The following is a 17,020-nucleotide window of genomic DNA, read 5'->3' on the forward strand; positions in this document are numbered from 1 at the left end:
GAGGGCACGTTTGGCACTCCAATGGCAGCCAGGTTTGGAGAAAGGGGCAGCTTTGGTCTGGGAGAAATCCTCGACCATCTGGAATTTTTGTGTGTAAAGTCCCCGATCAGGGCACAGGCAAGTTATCTCTGTAAGGTGGCACTTTTGGACAGGAAGACAAAGTCAAGACCCAAATTGCCAGATGTCATTTTGGAGGGCACGTTTGACACTCAAATGGCAGCCAGGTGTGGAGAAAGAGGCAGCTTTGGTCTGGGAGAAATCCTCGACCATCTGGAATTTTTGTATGTGAAATCCCCGGTCCGGCCACAGGCAAGTTGTCTCTGTAAGGTGGCACTTTTGCACAGGAAGACACAGACCCAACATGCCAGATGTCATTTTGGAGGGCACGTTTGGCACTCAAATGGCAGCCAGGTTTGGAGAAAGGGGCAGTTTTGTTCTGGGAGAAATCCTTGACCATCTGGAATTTTTGTGTGTAAAATCCCCAGTCAGGGCACAGGCAAGTTGGCTCTGTAAGGTGGCACTTTTGCACAGGAAGAAAAAGTCAACACCCAAATTGCTAGATGTCATTTTGGAGGGCACGTTTGGCACTCAAATGGCAGCCAGGTTTGGAGGAACGGGCAGCTTTGGTGTGGGAGAAATCCTCGACCATCTGGAATTTTTGTGTGTCAAATCCCTGGTCAGGCCACAGGGAAGTTGGCCCTGTTAAGGTGGCAATTTTCACAGGAAGAAAAATTCCAGCGCCCACTTGGCAGATGTCATTTTGGAGGGCACGTTTGGCACTCCAATGGCAGCCAGGTTTGGAGAAAGGGGCAGCTTTGGTCTGGGAGAAATCCTCGACCATCTGGAATTTTTTTAGTGTAAAATCCCTGGTCAGGACACAGGCAAGTTGTCTCTGTAAGGTGGCACTTTTGCAGAGGAAGACAAAGTCAAGACCCAACTTGGTAGATATCATTTTGGAGGGCACGTTTGGCACTCCAATGGCAGCCAGGTTTGGAGAAAGGGGCAGCTTTGGTCTGGGAGAAATCCTCGACCATCTGGAATTTTTGTGTGTAATATCCCTGGACAGGCCACAGGCAAGTTGTCTCTGTAAGGTGGCACTTTTGCACAGGAAGACAAAGTCCAGCGCCCACTTGGCAGATGTCATTTTGGAGGGCACGTTTGGCACTCCAATGGCAGCCAGGTTTGGAGAAAGGGGCAGCTTTGGTCTGGGAGAAATCCTCGACCATCTGGAATTTTTGTGTGTAAAACCCCGGTCCGGCCACAAGCAAGTTGGCTCTGTAAGGTGGCACTTTTGCACAGGAAGACAAAGTCCAGCGCCCAATTGCCAGATGTCATTTTGGAGGGCACGTTTGGCACTCAAATGGCAGCCAGATTTGGAGGAACGGGCAGCTTTGGTCTGGGAGAAATCCTCGACCATCTGGAATATTTGTGTGTAAAATCCCTGGACAAGCCACAGGCAAGTAGTCTCTATATGCTCGCACTTTTGCACAGGAATACAAAGTCAAGACCCAACTTGCCAGATGTCATTTTGGAGGGCACGTTTGGCACTCAAATGGCAGCCAGGTTTGGAGAAAGGGGCAGCTTTGGTCTGGGAGAAATCCTCGACCATCTGGAATTTTTGTGTGTAAAATCCCTGGTCAGGCCACAGGCAAGTTGGCTCTGTAAGGTGGCACTTTTGCACAGGAAGACAAAGTCAAGACCCAACTTGTCAGATGTCATTTTGGAGGGCACGTTTGGCACTCCAATGGCAGCCAGGTTTGGAGAAAGGGGCAGCTTTGGTCTGGGAGAAATCCTCGACCATCTGGAATTTTTGTGTGTGAAATCCCCGGTCCGGCCACAGGCAAGTTGGCTCTGTAAGGTGGCAATTTGCACAGGAAGGAAAAGTCCAGCGCCCACTTGGCAGATGCCATTTTGGAGGGCACGTTTGGCACTCAAATGGCAGCCAGGTTTGGAGAAAGGGGCAGCTTTGGTCTGGGAGAAATCCTCGACCATCTGGAATTTTTGTATGTGAAATCCCCGGTCTGGTCACAGGCAACTTGGCTCTGTAAGGTGGCACTTTTGCACAGGAAGGAAAAGTCCAGCGCCCACTTGGCAGATGTCATTTTGGAGGGCACGTTTGGCACTCCAATGGCAGCCAGGTTTGGAGAAAGGGGCAGCTTTGGTCTGGGAGAAATCCTCGACCATCTGGAATTTTTGTGTGTAAAATCCCCGGTCCGGCCACAAGCAAGTTGGCTCTGTAAGGTGGCACTTTTGGACAGGAAGACACAGACCCAACATGCCAGATGTCATTTTGGAGGGCACGTTTGGCACTCCAATGGCAGCCAGGTTTGGAGAAGGGGGCAGCTTTGGTGTGGGAGAAATCCTCGACCATCTGGAGTTTTTGTGTGTAAAATCCCTGGTCAGGCCACAGGGAAGTTGTCTCTGTAAGGTGGCACTTTTGGACAGGAAGACAAAGTCAAGACCCAACTTGCCAGATGTCATTTTGGAGGGCACGTTTGGCACTCAAATGGCAGCCAGGTTTGGAGAAAGGGGCAGCTTTGGTCTGGGAGAAATCCTCGACCATCTGGAAATTTTGTGTGTAAAATCCCCGGTCAAGTCACAGGCAAGTTGGCTCTGTAAGGTGGGAATTTGCACAGGAAGGAAAAGTCCAGCGCCCACTTGGCAGATGTCATTTTGGAGGGCACGTTTGGCACTCCAATGGCAGCCAGGTTTGGAGGAACGGGCAGCTTAGGTGTGGGAGAAATCCTCGACCATCTGGAATTTTTGTGTATAATATCCCGGTCAGGCCACAGGCAAGTTGGCTCTGTAAGGTGGCACTTTTGCACAGGAAGGAGAAGTCCAGCGCCCACTTGGCAGATGTCATTTTGGAGGGCACGTTTGGCACTCAAATGGCAGCCAGGTTTGGAGAAAGGGGCAGCTTTGGTCTGGGAGAAATCCTCGACCATCTGGAATTTTTGTAGTGTAAAATCCCTGGTCAGGCCATAGGCAAGTTGGCTCTGTAAGGTGGCAATTTGCACAGGAAGACAAAGTCCAGAGCCCACTTGGCAGATGTCATTTTGGAGGGCGCGTTTAGCACTCAAATGGCAGCCAGGTTTGGAGAAAGGGGCAGCTTTGGTCTGGGAGAAATCCTCGACCATCTGGAATTTTTGTGTGTAAAATCTCCGGTCATGGCACAGGCAAGTTGTGTCTGTAAGGTGGCACTTTTGCACAGGAAGACACAGACCCAACATGCCAGATGTCATTTTGGAGGGCACGTTTGGCACTCAAATGGCAGCCAGGTTTGGAGAAAGGGGCAGCTTTGGTCTGGGAGAAATCCTCGACCATCTGGAATTTTTGTGTGTAAAATCCCCGGTCAGGCCACAGGCAAATTGGCCCTATTAAGGTGGCAATTTTCACAGGAAGAAAAATTCCAGCGCCCACTTGGCAGATGTCATTTTGGAGGGCACGTTTGGCACTCCATTGGCAGCCAGGTTTGGAGAAAGGGGCAGCTTTGGTCTGGGAGAAATCCTCGACCATCTGGAATTTTTGTATGTGAAATCCCCGGTCCGGACACAGGCAAGTTGGCTCTGTAAGGTGGCAATTTTCACAGGAAGGAAAAGTGCAGCGCCCACTTGGCAGATGTCATTTTGGAGGGCACGTTTGGCACTCCAATGGCAGCCAGGTTTGGAGAAAGGGGCAGCTTTGGTCTGGGAGAAATCCTCGACCATCTGGAATTTTTGTATGTAAATTCCCCGGTCAGGCCACCGGCAAGATGGCTCTGTAAGGTGGCACTTTTACACAGGAAGATAAAGTCAAGACCCAACTTGCCAGATGTCATTTTGGAGGGCACGTTTGGCACTCAAATGGCAGCCAGGTTTGGAGAAAGGGGCAGCTTTGGTCTGGGAGAAATCCTCGACCATCTGGAAATATGGGAGGTGAAATCCTGGTCAGGTCACAGGCAATGTGGCTCTGTAAGGTGGCTCTTTGCACAGGAAGACAAAGTCCAGAGCCCACTTGCCAGATGTCATTTTGGAGGGCACGTTTGACCGTCGGATGGCAGCCAGGTTTGGAGGAACGGGCATCTTTGGTCTGGGAGAAATCCTCGACCATCTGGAATTTTTGTGTGTAAAATCCCTGGTCAGGCCACAGCCAAGTTGGCTCTGTAAGGTGGCACCTTTGCGCAGGAATAAAAAAATCAAGACCCAACTTGCCAGATGTCATTTTGGAGAGCACGTTTGGCACTCCAATGGCAGCCAGGTTTGGAGAAAGGGGCAGCTTTGGTCTGGGAGAAATCCTCGACCATCTTAAATTTTTGTGTGTAAAATCCCCGGTCAGGTCACAGGCAAGTTGTCTCTGTAAGGTGGCACTTTTGCACAGGAAGACAAAGTCAAGACCCAACTTGCCAGATGTCATTTTGGAGGGCACGTTTGGCACTCCAATGGCAGCCAGGTTTGGAGAAAGGGGCAGCTTTGCTCTGGGAGAAATCCTCGACCATCTGGAATTTTTGTGTATAATATCCCGGTCAGGCCACAGGCAAGTTGGCTCTGTATGGTGGCACTTTTGCACAGGAAGAAAAATTCCAGCGCCCACTTGGCAGATGTCATTTTGGAGGGCACGTTTGGCACTCAAATGGCAGCCAGGTTTGGAGAAAGAGGCGTCTTTGGTCTGGGAGAAATCCTCGACCATCTGGAATTTTTGTGTGTGAAATCCCCGGCCAGGCAACAGGCAAGTTGGCTCTGTAAGGTGGGAATTTGCACAGGAAGGAAAATTCCAGTGCCCATTTGGCAGATGTCATTTTGGAGGGCACGTTTGGCACTCAAATGGCAGCCAGGTTTGGAGAAAGGGGCAGCTTTGGTCTGGGAGAAATCCTCGACCATCTGGAATTTTTGTGTGTGAAATCCCCGGTCAGGCAACAGGCAAGTTGGCTCTGTAAGGTGGCAATTTTCACAGGAAGGAAAATTCCAGCGCCCACTTGGCAGATGTCATTTTGGAGGGCACGTTTGGCACTCAAATGGCAGCCAGGTTTGGAGAAAGGGGCAGCTTTGGTCTGGGAGAAATCCTCGACCATCTGGAATTTTATTGTGTAAAATCCCTGGTCAGGCCACAGGCAAGTTGGCTCTGTAAGGTGGCACTTTTGTGCAGGAAGACAAAATCAAGACCCAACTTGCCAGATGTCATTTTGGAGAGCACATCTGGCACTCCAATGGCAGCCAGGTTTGGAGAAAGGGGCATCTTTGGTCTGGGAGAAATCCTCGACCATCTGGAATTTTTGTGTGTAAAATCCCCGGTCAGGTCACAGGCAAGTTGGCTCTGTAAGGTGGCAATTTTCACAGGTAGGAAAACTCCAGCGCCCACTTGGCAGATGTCATTTTGGAGGGCACGTTTGGCACTCCAATGGCAGCCAGGTTTGGAGAAAGGGGCAGCTTTGGTCTGGGAGAAATCCTCGACCATCTGGAATGTTTGTGTGTAAAATCCCCGGTCAGGTCACAGGCAAGTTGGCTCTGTAAGGTGGCACTTTTGCACAGGAAGAAAAATTCCAGCGCCCACTTGCCAGATGTCATTTTGGAGGGCACGTTTGGCACTCCAATGGCAGCCAGGTTTGGAGAAAGGGGCAGCTTTGGTCTGGGAGAAATCCTCGACCATCTGGAATTTTTGTGTGTAAAATCCCCGGTCAGGTCACAGGCAAGTTGGCTCTATAAGGTGGCAATTTTCACAGGAAGGAAAAGTCCAGCGCCCACTTGGCAGATGTCATTTTGGAGGGCACGTTTGGCACTCCAATGGCAGCCAGGTTTGGAGAAAGGGGCAGCTTTGGTCTGGGAGAAATCCTCGCCCATCTGGAATTTTTGTGTGTAAAATCCCCGGTCAGGCCACAGGCAAGTTGTCTCTGTAAGGTGGCACTTTTGCACAGGAAGGAAAAGTCCAGTGCCCACTTGCCAGATGTCATTTTGGAGGGCACATTTGGCACTCAAATGGCAGCCAGGTTTGGAGAAAGGGGCAGCTTTGGTCTGGGAGAAATCCTTGACCATCTGGAATTTTTGTGTGTAAAATCCCTGGTCAGGCCACAGGCAAGTTGGCTCTGTAAGGTGGCACTTTTGCACAGGAACACAAAGTCAAGACCCAACTTGGCAGATGTCATTTTGGAGGGCACGTTTGGCACTCCAATGGCAGCCAGGTTTGGAGAAAGGGGCAGCTTTGGTCTGGGAGAAATCCTCGACCATCTGGAATTTTTGTGTGTAAAATCCCCGGTCAGGCCACAGGCAAGTTGGCTCTGTAAGGTGGCACTTTTGCACAGGAAGACAAAGTCAGGACCCAACTTGGCAGATGTCATTTTGGAGGGCACGTTTGGCACTCCAATGGCAGCCAGGTTTGGAGAAAGGGGCAGCTTTGGTCTGGGAGAAATCCTCGACCATCTTAAATTTTTGTGTGTAAAATCCCCGGTCAGGTCACAGGCAAGTTGTCTCTGTAAGGTGGCACTTTTGCACAGGAAGACAAAGTCAAGACCCAACTTGCCAGATGTCATTTTGGAGGGCACGTTTTGCACTCAAATGACAGCCAGGTGTGGAGAAATAGGCATCTTTGGTCTGGTAGAAATCCTCGACCATCTGAAATTTTTGTGTGTAAAATCCCTGGTCAGGCCACAGGCAAATTCGCTGTGCATGGTGGCACTTTTGCACAGGAACACAAAGTCAGGACCCAACTTGGCAGATGTCATTTTGGAGGGCACGTTTGGCACTCCAATGGCAGCCAGGTTTGGAGAAAGGGGCAGCTTTGCTCTGGGAGAAATCCTCGACCATCTGGAATTTTTGTGTATAATATCCCGGTCAGGCCACAGGCAAGTTGGCTCTGTATGGTGGCACTTTTGCACAGGAAGAAAAATTCCAGCGCCCACTTGGCAGATGTCATTTTGGAGGGCACGTTTGGCACTCAAATGGCAGCCAGGTTTGGAGAAAGAGGCATCTTTGGTCTGGGAGAAATCCTCGACCATCTGGAATTTTTGTGTGTGAAATCCCTGGTCAGGCAACAGGCAAGTTGGCTCTGTAAGGTGGGAATTTGCACAGGAAGGAAAATTCCAGTGCCCATTTGGCAGATGTCATTTTGGAGGGCAGGTTTGGCACTCAAATGGCAGCCAGGTTTGGAGAAAGGGGCAGCTTTGGTCTGGGAGAAATCCTCGACCATCTGGAATTTTTGTGTTTAATATCCCGGTCAGGCCACAGGCAAGTTGGCTCTGTAAGGTGGCACTTTTGCACAGGAAGAAAAATTCCAGCGCCCACTTGCCAGATGTCATTTTGGAGGGCACGTTTGGCACTCCAATGGCAGCCAGGTTTGGAGAAAGGGGCAGCTTTGGTCTGGGAGAAATCCTCGACCATCTTAAATTTTTGTGTGTAAAATCCCCGGTCAGGCCACAGGCAAGTTGTCTCTGTAATGTGGCACTTTTGCACAGGAACAGAAAATCAAGACCCAACTTGCCAGATGTCATTTTGGAGGGAACGTTTGGCACTCAAATGGCAGCCAGGTTTGGAGAAAGGGGCAGCTTTGGTCTGGGAGAAATCCTCGACCATCTGGAATTTTTGTGTGTGAAATCCCCGGTCAGGCAACAGGCAAGTTGGCTCTGTAAGGTGGCACTTTTGCACAGGAAGACAAAGTCAAGACCCAACTTGCCAGATGTCATTTTGGAGGGCACGTTTTGCACTCAAATGACAGCCAGGTGTGGAGAAATAGGCATCTTTGGTCTGGGAGAAATCCTCGACCATCTGGAATTTTTGTGTGTGAAATCCCTGGTCAGGCCACAGGCAAGTTGGCTCTGTAAGGTGGCAATTTTCACAGCAAGGAAAAGTCCAGCGCCCACTTGGCAGATGTCATTTTGGAGGGCACGTTTGGCACTCAAATGGCAGCCAGGTTTGGAGAAAGGGGCAGCTTTGGTCTGGGAGAAATCCTTGACCATCTGGAATTTTTGTGTGTAAAATCCCTGGTCAGGCCACAGGCAAGTTGGCTCTGTAAGGTGGCACTTTTGCACAGGAACACAAAGTCAAGACCCAACTTGGCAGATGTCATTTTGGAGGGCACGTTTGGCACTCCAATGGCAGCCAGGTTTGGAGAAAGGGGCAGCTTTGGTCTGGGAGAAATCCTCGACCATCTGGAATTTTTGTGTGTAAAATCCCCGGTCAGGTCACAGGCACGTTGGCTCTGTAAGGTGGCAATTTTCACAGGAAGGAAAAGTCCAGCGCCCATTTGGCAGATGTCATTTTGGAGGGCACGTTTGGCACTCAAATGGCAGCCAGGTTTGGAGAAAGAGGCGTCTTTGGTCTGGGAGAAATCCTCGACCATCTGGAATTTTTGTGTGTAAAATCCCCGGTCAGGTCACAGGCAAGTTGGCTCTGTAAGGTGGCAATTTTCACAGGAAGGAAAAGTCCAGCGCCCACTTGGCAGATGTCATTTTAGAGGGCACGTTTGGCACTCCAATGGCAGCCAGGTTTGGAGAAAGGGGCAGCTTTGGTCTGGGAGAAATCCTCGACCATCTTAAATTTTTGTGTGTAAAATCCCCGGTCAGGTCACAGGCAAGTTGTCTCTGTAAGGTGGCACTTTTGCACAGGAAGACAAAGTCAAGACCCAACTTGCCAGATGTCATTTTGGAGGGCACGTTTTGCACTCAAATGACAGCCCGGTGTGGAGAAATAGGCATCTTTGGTCTGGTAGAAATCCTCGACCATCTGAAATTTTTGTGTGTAAAATCCCTGGTCAGGCCACAGGCAAATTCGCTGTGCATGGTGGCACTTTTGCACAGGAACACAAAGTCAGGACCCAACTTGGCAGATGTCATTTTGGAGGGCACGTTTGGCACTCCAATGGCAGCCAGGTTTGGAGAAAGGGGCAGCTTTGCTCTGGGAGAAATCCTCGACCATCTGGAATTTTTGTGTATAATATCCCGGTCAGGCCACAGGCAAGTTGGCTCTGTATGGTGGCACTTTTGCACAGGAAGAAAAATTCCAGCGCCCACTTGGCAGATGTCATTTTGGAGGGCACGTTTGGCACTAAAATGGCAGCCAGGTTTGGAGAAAGAGGCGTCTTTGGTCTGGGAGAAATCCTCGACCATCTGGAATTTTTGTGTGTGAAATCCCCGGTCAGGCAACAGGCAAGTTGGCTCTGTAAGGTGGGAATTTGCACAGGAAGGAAAATTCCAGTGCCCATTTGGCAGATGTCATTTTGGAGGGCACGTTTGGCACTCAAATGGCAGCCAGGTTTGGAGAAAGGGGCAGCTTTGGTCTGGGAGAAATCCTCGACCATCTGGAATTTTTGTGTGTGAAATCCCCGGTCAGGCAACAGGCAAGTTGGCTCTGTAAGGTGGCAATTTTCACAGGAAGGAAAATTCCAGCGCCCACTTGGCAGATGTCATTTTGGAGGGCACGTTTGGCACTCAAATGGCAGCCAGGTTTGGAGAAAGGGGCAGCTTTGGTCTGGGAGAAATCCTTGACCATCTGGAATTTTTGTGTGTAAAATCCCTGGTCAGGCCACAGGCAAGTTGGCTCTGTAAGGTGGCACTTTTGTGCAGGAAGACAAAATCAAGACCCAACTTGCCAGATGTCATTTTGGAGAGCACATCTGGCACTCCAATGGCAGCCAGGTTTGGAGAAAGGGGCATCTTTGGTCTGGGAGAAATCCTCGACCATCTGGAATTTTTGTGTGTAAAATCCCCGGTCAGGTCACAGGCAAGTTGGCTCTGTAAGGTGGCAATTTTCACAGGTAGGAAAACTCCAGCGCCCACTTGGCAGATGTCATTTTGGAGGGCACGTTTGGCACTCCAATGGCAGCCAGGTTTGGAGAAAGGGGCAGCTTTGGTCTGGGAGAAATCCTCGACCATCTGGAATTTTTGTGTGTAAAATCCCCGGTCAGGTCACAGGCAAGTTGGCTCTGTTAAGGTGGCAATTTTCACAGGAAGGAAAAGTCCAGCGCCCATTTGGCAGATGTCATTTTGGAGGGCACGTTTGGCACTCAAATGGCAGCCAGGTTTGGAGAAAGGGGCAGCTTTGGTCTGGGAGAAATCCTCGACCATCTGGAATTTTTGTGTGTAAAATCCCCGGTCAGGCCACAATCAAGTTGTCTCTGTAAGGTGGCCATTTGCACAGGAAGGAAAAGTCCAGTGCCCACTTGGCAGATGTCATTTAGGAGGGCAGGTTTGGCACTCAAATGGCAGCTAGGTATGGAGGAACGGGCTGCTTTGGTCTGGGAGAAATCCTCGACCATCTGGAATGTTTGTGTGTAAAATCCCCGGTCAGGTCACAGGCAAGTTGGCTCTGTAAGGTGGCAATTTTCACAGGTAGGAAAATTCCAGCGCCCACTTGGCAGATGTCATTTTGGAGGGCAGGTTTGGCACTCAAATGGCAGCCAGGTTTGGAGAAAGGGGCAGCTTTGGTCTGGGAGAAATCCTCGACCATCTGGAATTTTTGTGTTTAATATCCCGGTCAGGCCACAGGCAAGTTGGCTCTGTAAGGTGGCACTTTTGCACAGGAAGAAAAATTCCAGCGCCCACTTGCCAGATGTCATTTTGGAGGGCACGTTTGGCACTCCAATGGCAGCCAGGTTTGGAGAAAGGGGCAGCTTTGGTCTGGGAGAAATCCTCGACCATCTTAAATTTTTGTGTGTAAAATCCCTGGTCACGCCACAGACAAGTTGTCTCTGGCAGGTGGCACTTTTGCCCAGGAATAAAAAGTCATGAGCCCACTTGGCAGATGTCATTTTGGAGGGCACGTTTGGCACTCAAATGGCAGCCAGGTTTGGAGAAAGGGGCAGCTTTGGTCTGGGAGAAATCCTCGACCATCTGGAATTTTTGTGTGTGAAATCCCCGGTCAGGCAACAGGCAAGTTGGCTCTGTAAGGTGGCAATTTTCACAGGAAGGAAAATTCCAGCGCCCACTTGGCAGATGTCATTTTGGAGGGCACGTTTGGCACTCAAATGGCAGCCAGGTTTGGAGAAAGGGGCAGCTTTGGTCTGGGAGAAATCCTCGACCATCTGGAATTTTATTGTGTAAAATCCCTGGTCAGGCCACAGGCAAGTTGGCTCTGTAAGGTGGCACTTTTGCGCAGGAAGACAAAATCAAGACCCAACTTGCCAGATGTCATTTTGGAGAGCACGTCTGGCACTCCAATGGCAGCCAGGTTTGGAGAAAGGGGCATCTTTGGTCTGGGAGAAATCCTCGACCATCTGGAATTTTTGTGTGTAAAATCCCCGGTCAGGTCACAGGCAAGTTGGCTCTGTAAGGTGGCAATTTTCACAGGAAGGAAAAGTCCAGCGCCCATTTGGCAGATGTCATTTTGGAGGGCACGTTTGGCACTCAAATGGCAGCCAGGTTTGGAGAAAGGGGCAGCTTTGGTCTGGGAGAAATCCTCGACCATCTGGAATTTTTGTGTGTGAAATCCCCGGTCAGGCAACAGGCAAGTTGGCTCTGTAAGGTGGCAATTTTCACAGGAAGGAAAATTCCACCGCCCACTTGGCAGATGTCATTTTGGAGGGCACGTTTGGCACTCAAATGGCAGCCAGGTTTGGAGAAAGGGGCAGCTTTGGTCTTCGAGAAATCCTCGACCATCTGGAATTTTTGTGTGTGAAATCCCCGGTCAGGTCACAGGCAAGTTGGCTCTGTAAGGTGGCCATTTGCACAGGAAGGAAAAGTCCAGTGCCCACTTGGCAGATGTCATTTAGGAGGGCAGGTTTGGCACTCAAATGGCAGCTAGGTATGGAGGAACGGGCTGCTTTGGTCTGGGAGAAATCCTCGACCATCTGGAATGTTTGTGTGTAAAATCCCCGGTCAGGTCACAGGCAAGTTGGCTCTGTAAGGTGGCAATTTTCACAGGTAGGAAAATTCCAGCGCCCACTTGGCAGATGTCATTTTGGAGGGCAGGTTTGGCACTCAAATGGCAGCCAGGTTTGGAGAAAGGGGCAGCTTTGGTCTGGGAGAAATCCTCGACCATCTGGAATTTTTGTGTTTAATATCCCGGTCAGGCCACAGGCAAGTTGGCTCTGTAAGGTGGCACTTTTGCACAGGAAGAAAAATTCCAGCGCCCACTTGCCAGATGTCATTTTGGAGGGCACGTTTGGCACTCCAATGGCAGCCAGGTTTGGAGAAAGGGGCAGCTTTGGTCTGGGAGAAATCCTCGACCATCTTAAATTTTTGTGTGTAAAATCCCTGGTCACGCCACAGACAAGTTGTCTCTGGCAGGAGGCACTTTTGCCCAGGAATAAAAAGTCATGAGCCCACTTGGCAGATGTCATTTTGGAGGGCACGTTTGGCACTCAAATGGCAGCCAGGTTTGGAGAAAGGGGCAGCTTTGGTCTGGGAGAAATCCTCGACCATCTGGAATTTTTGTGTGTGAAATCCCCGGTCAGGCAACAGGCAAGTTGGCTCTGTAAGGTGGCAATTTTCACAGGAAGGAAAATTCCAGCGCCCACTTGGCAGATGTCATTTTGGAGGGCACGTTTGGCACTCAAATGGCAGCCAGGTTTGGAGAAAGGGGCAGCTTTGGTCTGGGAGAAATCCTCGACCATCTGGAATTTTATTGTGTAAAATCCCTGGTCAGGCCACAGGCAAGTTGGCTCTGTAAGGTGGCACTTTTGCGCAGGAAGACAAAATCAAGACCCAACTTGCCAGATGTCATTTTGGAGAGCACGTCTGGCACTCCAATGGCAGCCAGGTTTGGAGAAAGGGGCATCTTTGGTCTGGGAGAAATCCTCGACCATCTGGAATTTTTGTGTGTAAAATCCCCGGTCAGGTCACAGGCAAGTTGGCTCTGTAAGGTGGCACTTTTCACAGGAAGGAAAAGTCCAGCGCCCATTTGGCAGATGTCATTTTGGAGGGCACGTTTGGCACTCAAATGGCAGCCAGGTTTGGAGAAAGGGGCAGCTTTGGTCTGGGAGAAATCCTCGACCATCTGGAATTTTTGTGTGTGAAATCCCCGGTCAGGCAACAGGCAAGTTGGCTCTGTAAGGTGGCAATTTTCACAGGAAGGAAAATTCCACCGCCCACTTGGCAGATGTCATTTTGGAGGGCACGTTTGGCACTCAAATGGCAGCCAGGTTTGGAGAAAGGGGCAGCTTTTGTCTTCGAGAAATCCTCGACCATCTGGAATTTTTGTGTGTGAAATCCCCGGTCAGGTCACAGGCAAGTTGGCTCTGTAAGGTGGCCATTTGCACAGGTAGGAAAAGTCCAGAGCCCACGTGGCAGATGTCATTTTGGAGGGCACGTTTGGCACTCAAATGGCAGCCAGGTTTGGAGAAAGGGGCAGCTTTGGTCTGGGAGAAATCCTCGACCATCCGAATTTTTGTGTGTAAAATCCCCGGTCAGGCCACAGGCAAGTTGTCTCTGTAAGGTGGCAATTTGCACAGGAAGGAAAAGTCCAGCGCCCACTTGGCAGATGTCATTTTGGAGGGCACGTTTGGCACTCAAATGGCAGCCAGGTTTGGAGAAAGGGGCAGCTTTGGTCTGGGAGAAATCCTTGACCATCTGGAATTTTTGTGTGTAAAATCCCTGGTCAGGCCACAGGCAAGTTGGCTCTGTAAGGTGGCACTTTTGCACAGGAACACAAAGTCAAGACCCAACTTGGCAGATGTCATTTTGGAGGGCACGTTTGGCACTCCAATGGCAGCCAGGTTTGGAGAAAGGGGCAGCTTTGGTCTGGGAGAAATCCTCGACCATCTGGAATTTTTGTGTGTGAAATCCCCGGTCAGGCAACAGGCAAGTTGGCTCTGTAAGGTGGCAATTTTCACCGGAAGGAAAATTCCAGCGCCCACTTGGCAGATGTCATTTTGGAGGGCACGTTTGGCACTCAAATGGCAGCCAGGTTTGGAGAAAGGGGCAGCTTTGGTCTGGGAGAAATCCTCGACCATCTGGCATTTTTGTGTGTAAAATCCCCGGTCAGGCCACAGGCAAGTTGTCTCTGTAAGGTGGCAATTTGCACAGGAAGGAAAAGTCCAGCGCCCACTTGGCAGATGTCATTTTGGAGGGCACGTTTGGCACTCAAATGGCAGCCAGGTTTGGAGAAAGGGGCAGCTTTGGTCTGGGAGAAATCCTCGACCATCTGGAATTTTTGTGTGTAAAATCCCCGGTCAGGCCACAGGCAAGTTGTCTCTGTAAGGTGGCACTTTTGCACAGGAAGAAAAATTCCAGCGCCCACTTGCCAGATGTCATTTTGGAGGGCACGTTTGGCACTCAAATGGCAGCCAGGTTTGGAGAAATAGGCATCTTTGGTCTGGGAGAAATCCTCGACCATCTGGAATTTTTGTGTGTGAAATCCCCGGTCAGGCAACAGGCAAGTTGGCTCTGTAAGGTGGCAATTTTCACCGGAAGGAAAAGTCCAGCGCCCACTTGGCAGATGTCATTTTGGAGGGCAGGTTTGGCACTCCAATGGCAGCCAGGTTTGGAGAAAGGGGCAGCTTTGGTCTGGGAGAAATCCTCGACCATCTGGAATTTTTGTGTGTAAAATCCCTGGTCAGGCCACAGGCAAGTTGGCTCTGTAAGGTGGCAATTTTCACAGCAAGGAAAAGTCCAGCGCCCACTTGCCAGATGTCATTTTGGAGGGCACGTTTGGCACTCCAATGGCAGCCAGGTTTGGAGAAAGGGGCAGCTTTGGTCTGGGAGAAATCCTCGACCATCTGGAATTTTTGTGTGTAAAATCCCCGGTCAGGTCACAGGCAAGTTGGCTCTGTAAGGTGGCACTTTTGCACAGGAAGACAAAGTCAGGACCCAACTTGGCAGATGTCATGTTGGAGGGCACGTTTGGCACTCCAATGGCAGCCAGGTGTGGAGAAATAGGCATCTTTGGTCTGGGAGAAATCCTCGACCATCTGGCATTTTTGTGTGTAAAATCCCCGGTCAGGCCACAGGCAAGTTGGCTTTATAAGGTGGCAATTTTCACCGGAAGGAAAAGTCCAGCGCCCACTTGGCAGATGTCATTTTAGAGGGCACGTTTGGCACTCAAATGGCAGCCAGGTTTGGAGAAAGGGGCAGCTTTGGTCTGGGAGAAATCCTCGACCATCTGGAATTTTTGTGTGTAAAATCCCCGGTCAGGTCACAGGCACGTTGGCTCTGTAACGTGGCAATTTTCACAGGAAGGAAAAGTCCAGCGCCCACTTGGCAGATGTCATTTTGGAGGGCACGTTTGGCACTCAAATGGCAGCCAGGTTTGGAGAAAGGGGCAGCTTTGGTCTGGGAGAAATCCTCGACCATCTGGAATTTTTGTGTGTGAAATCCCCGGTCAGGCCACAATCAAGTTGTCTCTGTAAGATGGGAATTTGCACAGGAAGGAAAATTCCAGTGCCCATTTGGCAGATGTCATTTTGGAGGGCACGTTTGGCACTCAAATGGCAGCCAGGTTTGGAGAAAGGGGCAGCTTTGCTCTGGGAGAAATCCTCGACCATCTGGAATTTTTGTGTGTAATATCCCTGGTCAGGCCACAGGCAAGTTGGCTCTGTAAGGTGGCACTTTTGCACAGGCAGACAAAATCAAGACCCAACTTGCCAGATGTCATTTTGGAGGGCACGTTTTGCACTCAAATGACAGCCAGGTGTGGAGAAATAGGCATCTTTGGTCTGGGAGAAATCCTCGACCATCTGGAATTTTTGTGTGTGAAATCCCTGGTCAGGCCACAGGCAAGTTGGCTCTGTAAGGTGGCACTTTTGCACAGGAACACAAAGTCAAGACCCAACTTGGCAGATGTCATTTTGGAGGGCACGTTTGGCACTCAAATGGCAGCCAGGTTTGGAGAAAGGGGCAGCTTTGGTCTGGGAGAAATCCTCGACCATCTTAAATTTTTGTGTGTAAAATCCCTGGTCACGCCACAGACAAGTTGTCTCTGTAAGGTGGCACTTTTGCCCAGGAATAAAAAGTCCTGAGCCCACTTGGCAGATGTCATTTTAGAGGGCACGTTTGGCACTCCAATGGCAGCCAGGTTTGGAGAAAGGGGCAGCTTTGCTCTGGGAGAAATCCTCGACCATCTGGAATTTTTGTGTGTGAAATCCCCGGTCAGGCAACAGGCAAGTTGGCTCTGTAAGGTGGCACTTTTGCACAGGAAGACAAAGTCAAGACCCAACTTGCCAGATGTCATTTTGGAGGGCACGTTTTGCACTCAAATGACAGCCAGGTGTGGAGAAATAGGCATCTTTGGTCTGGGAGAAATCCTCGACCATCTGGAATTTTTGTGTGTGAAATCCCTGGTCAGGCCACAGGCAAGTTGGCTCTGTAAGGTGGCAATTTTCACAGCAAGGAAAAGTCCAGCGCCCACTTGGCAGATGTCATTTTGGAGGGCACGTTTGGCACTCAAATGGCAGCCAGGTTTGGAGAAAGGGGCAGCTTTGGTCTGGGAGAAATCCTTGACCATCTGGAATTTTTGTGTGTAAAATCCCTGGTCAGGCCACAGGCAAGTTGGCTCTGTAAGGTGGCACTTTTGCACAGGAACACAAAGTCAAGACCCAACTTGGCAGATGTCATTTTGGAGGGCACGTTTGGCACTCCAATGGCAGCCAGGTTTGGAGAAAGGGGCAGCTTTGGTCTGGGAGAAATCCTCGACCATCTGGAATTTTTGTGTGTAAAATCCCCGGTCAGGCCACAGGCAAGTTGTCTCTGTAAGGTGGCACTTTTGCACAGGAAGGAAAAGTCCAGTGCCCACTTGCCAGATGTCATTTTGGAGGGCACATTTGGCACTCAAATGGCAGCCAGGTTTGGAGAAAGGGGCAGCTTTGGTCTGGGAGAAATCCTTGACCATCTGGAATTTTTGTGTGTAAAATCCCTGGTCAGGCCACAGGCAAGTTGGCTCTGTAAGGTGGCACTTTTGCACAGGAACACAAAGTCAAGACCCAACTTGGCAGATGTCATTTTGGAGGGCACGTTTGGCACTCCAATGGCAGCCAGGTTTGGAGAAAGGGGCAGCTTTGGTCTGGGAGAAATCCTTGACCATCTGGAATTTTTGTGTGTAAAATCCCCGGTCAGGTCACAGGCACGTTGGCTCTGTAAGGTGGCAATTTTCACAGGAAGGAAAAGTCCAGCGCCCATTTGGCAGAT

This window comes from Cinclus cinclus, unplaced genomic scaffold, assembly GCF_963662255.1.
Source record: "Cinclus cinclus unplaced genomic scaffold, bCinCin1.1 SCAFFOLD_36, whole genome shotgun sequence".
Classification (NCBI taxonomy): domain Eukaryota; kingdom Metazoa; phylum Chordata; class Aves; order Passeriformes; family Cinclidae; genus Cinclus; species Cinclus cinclus.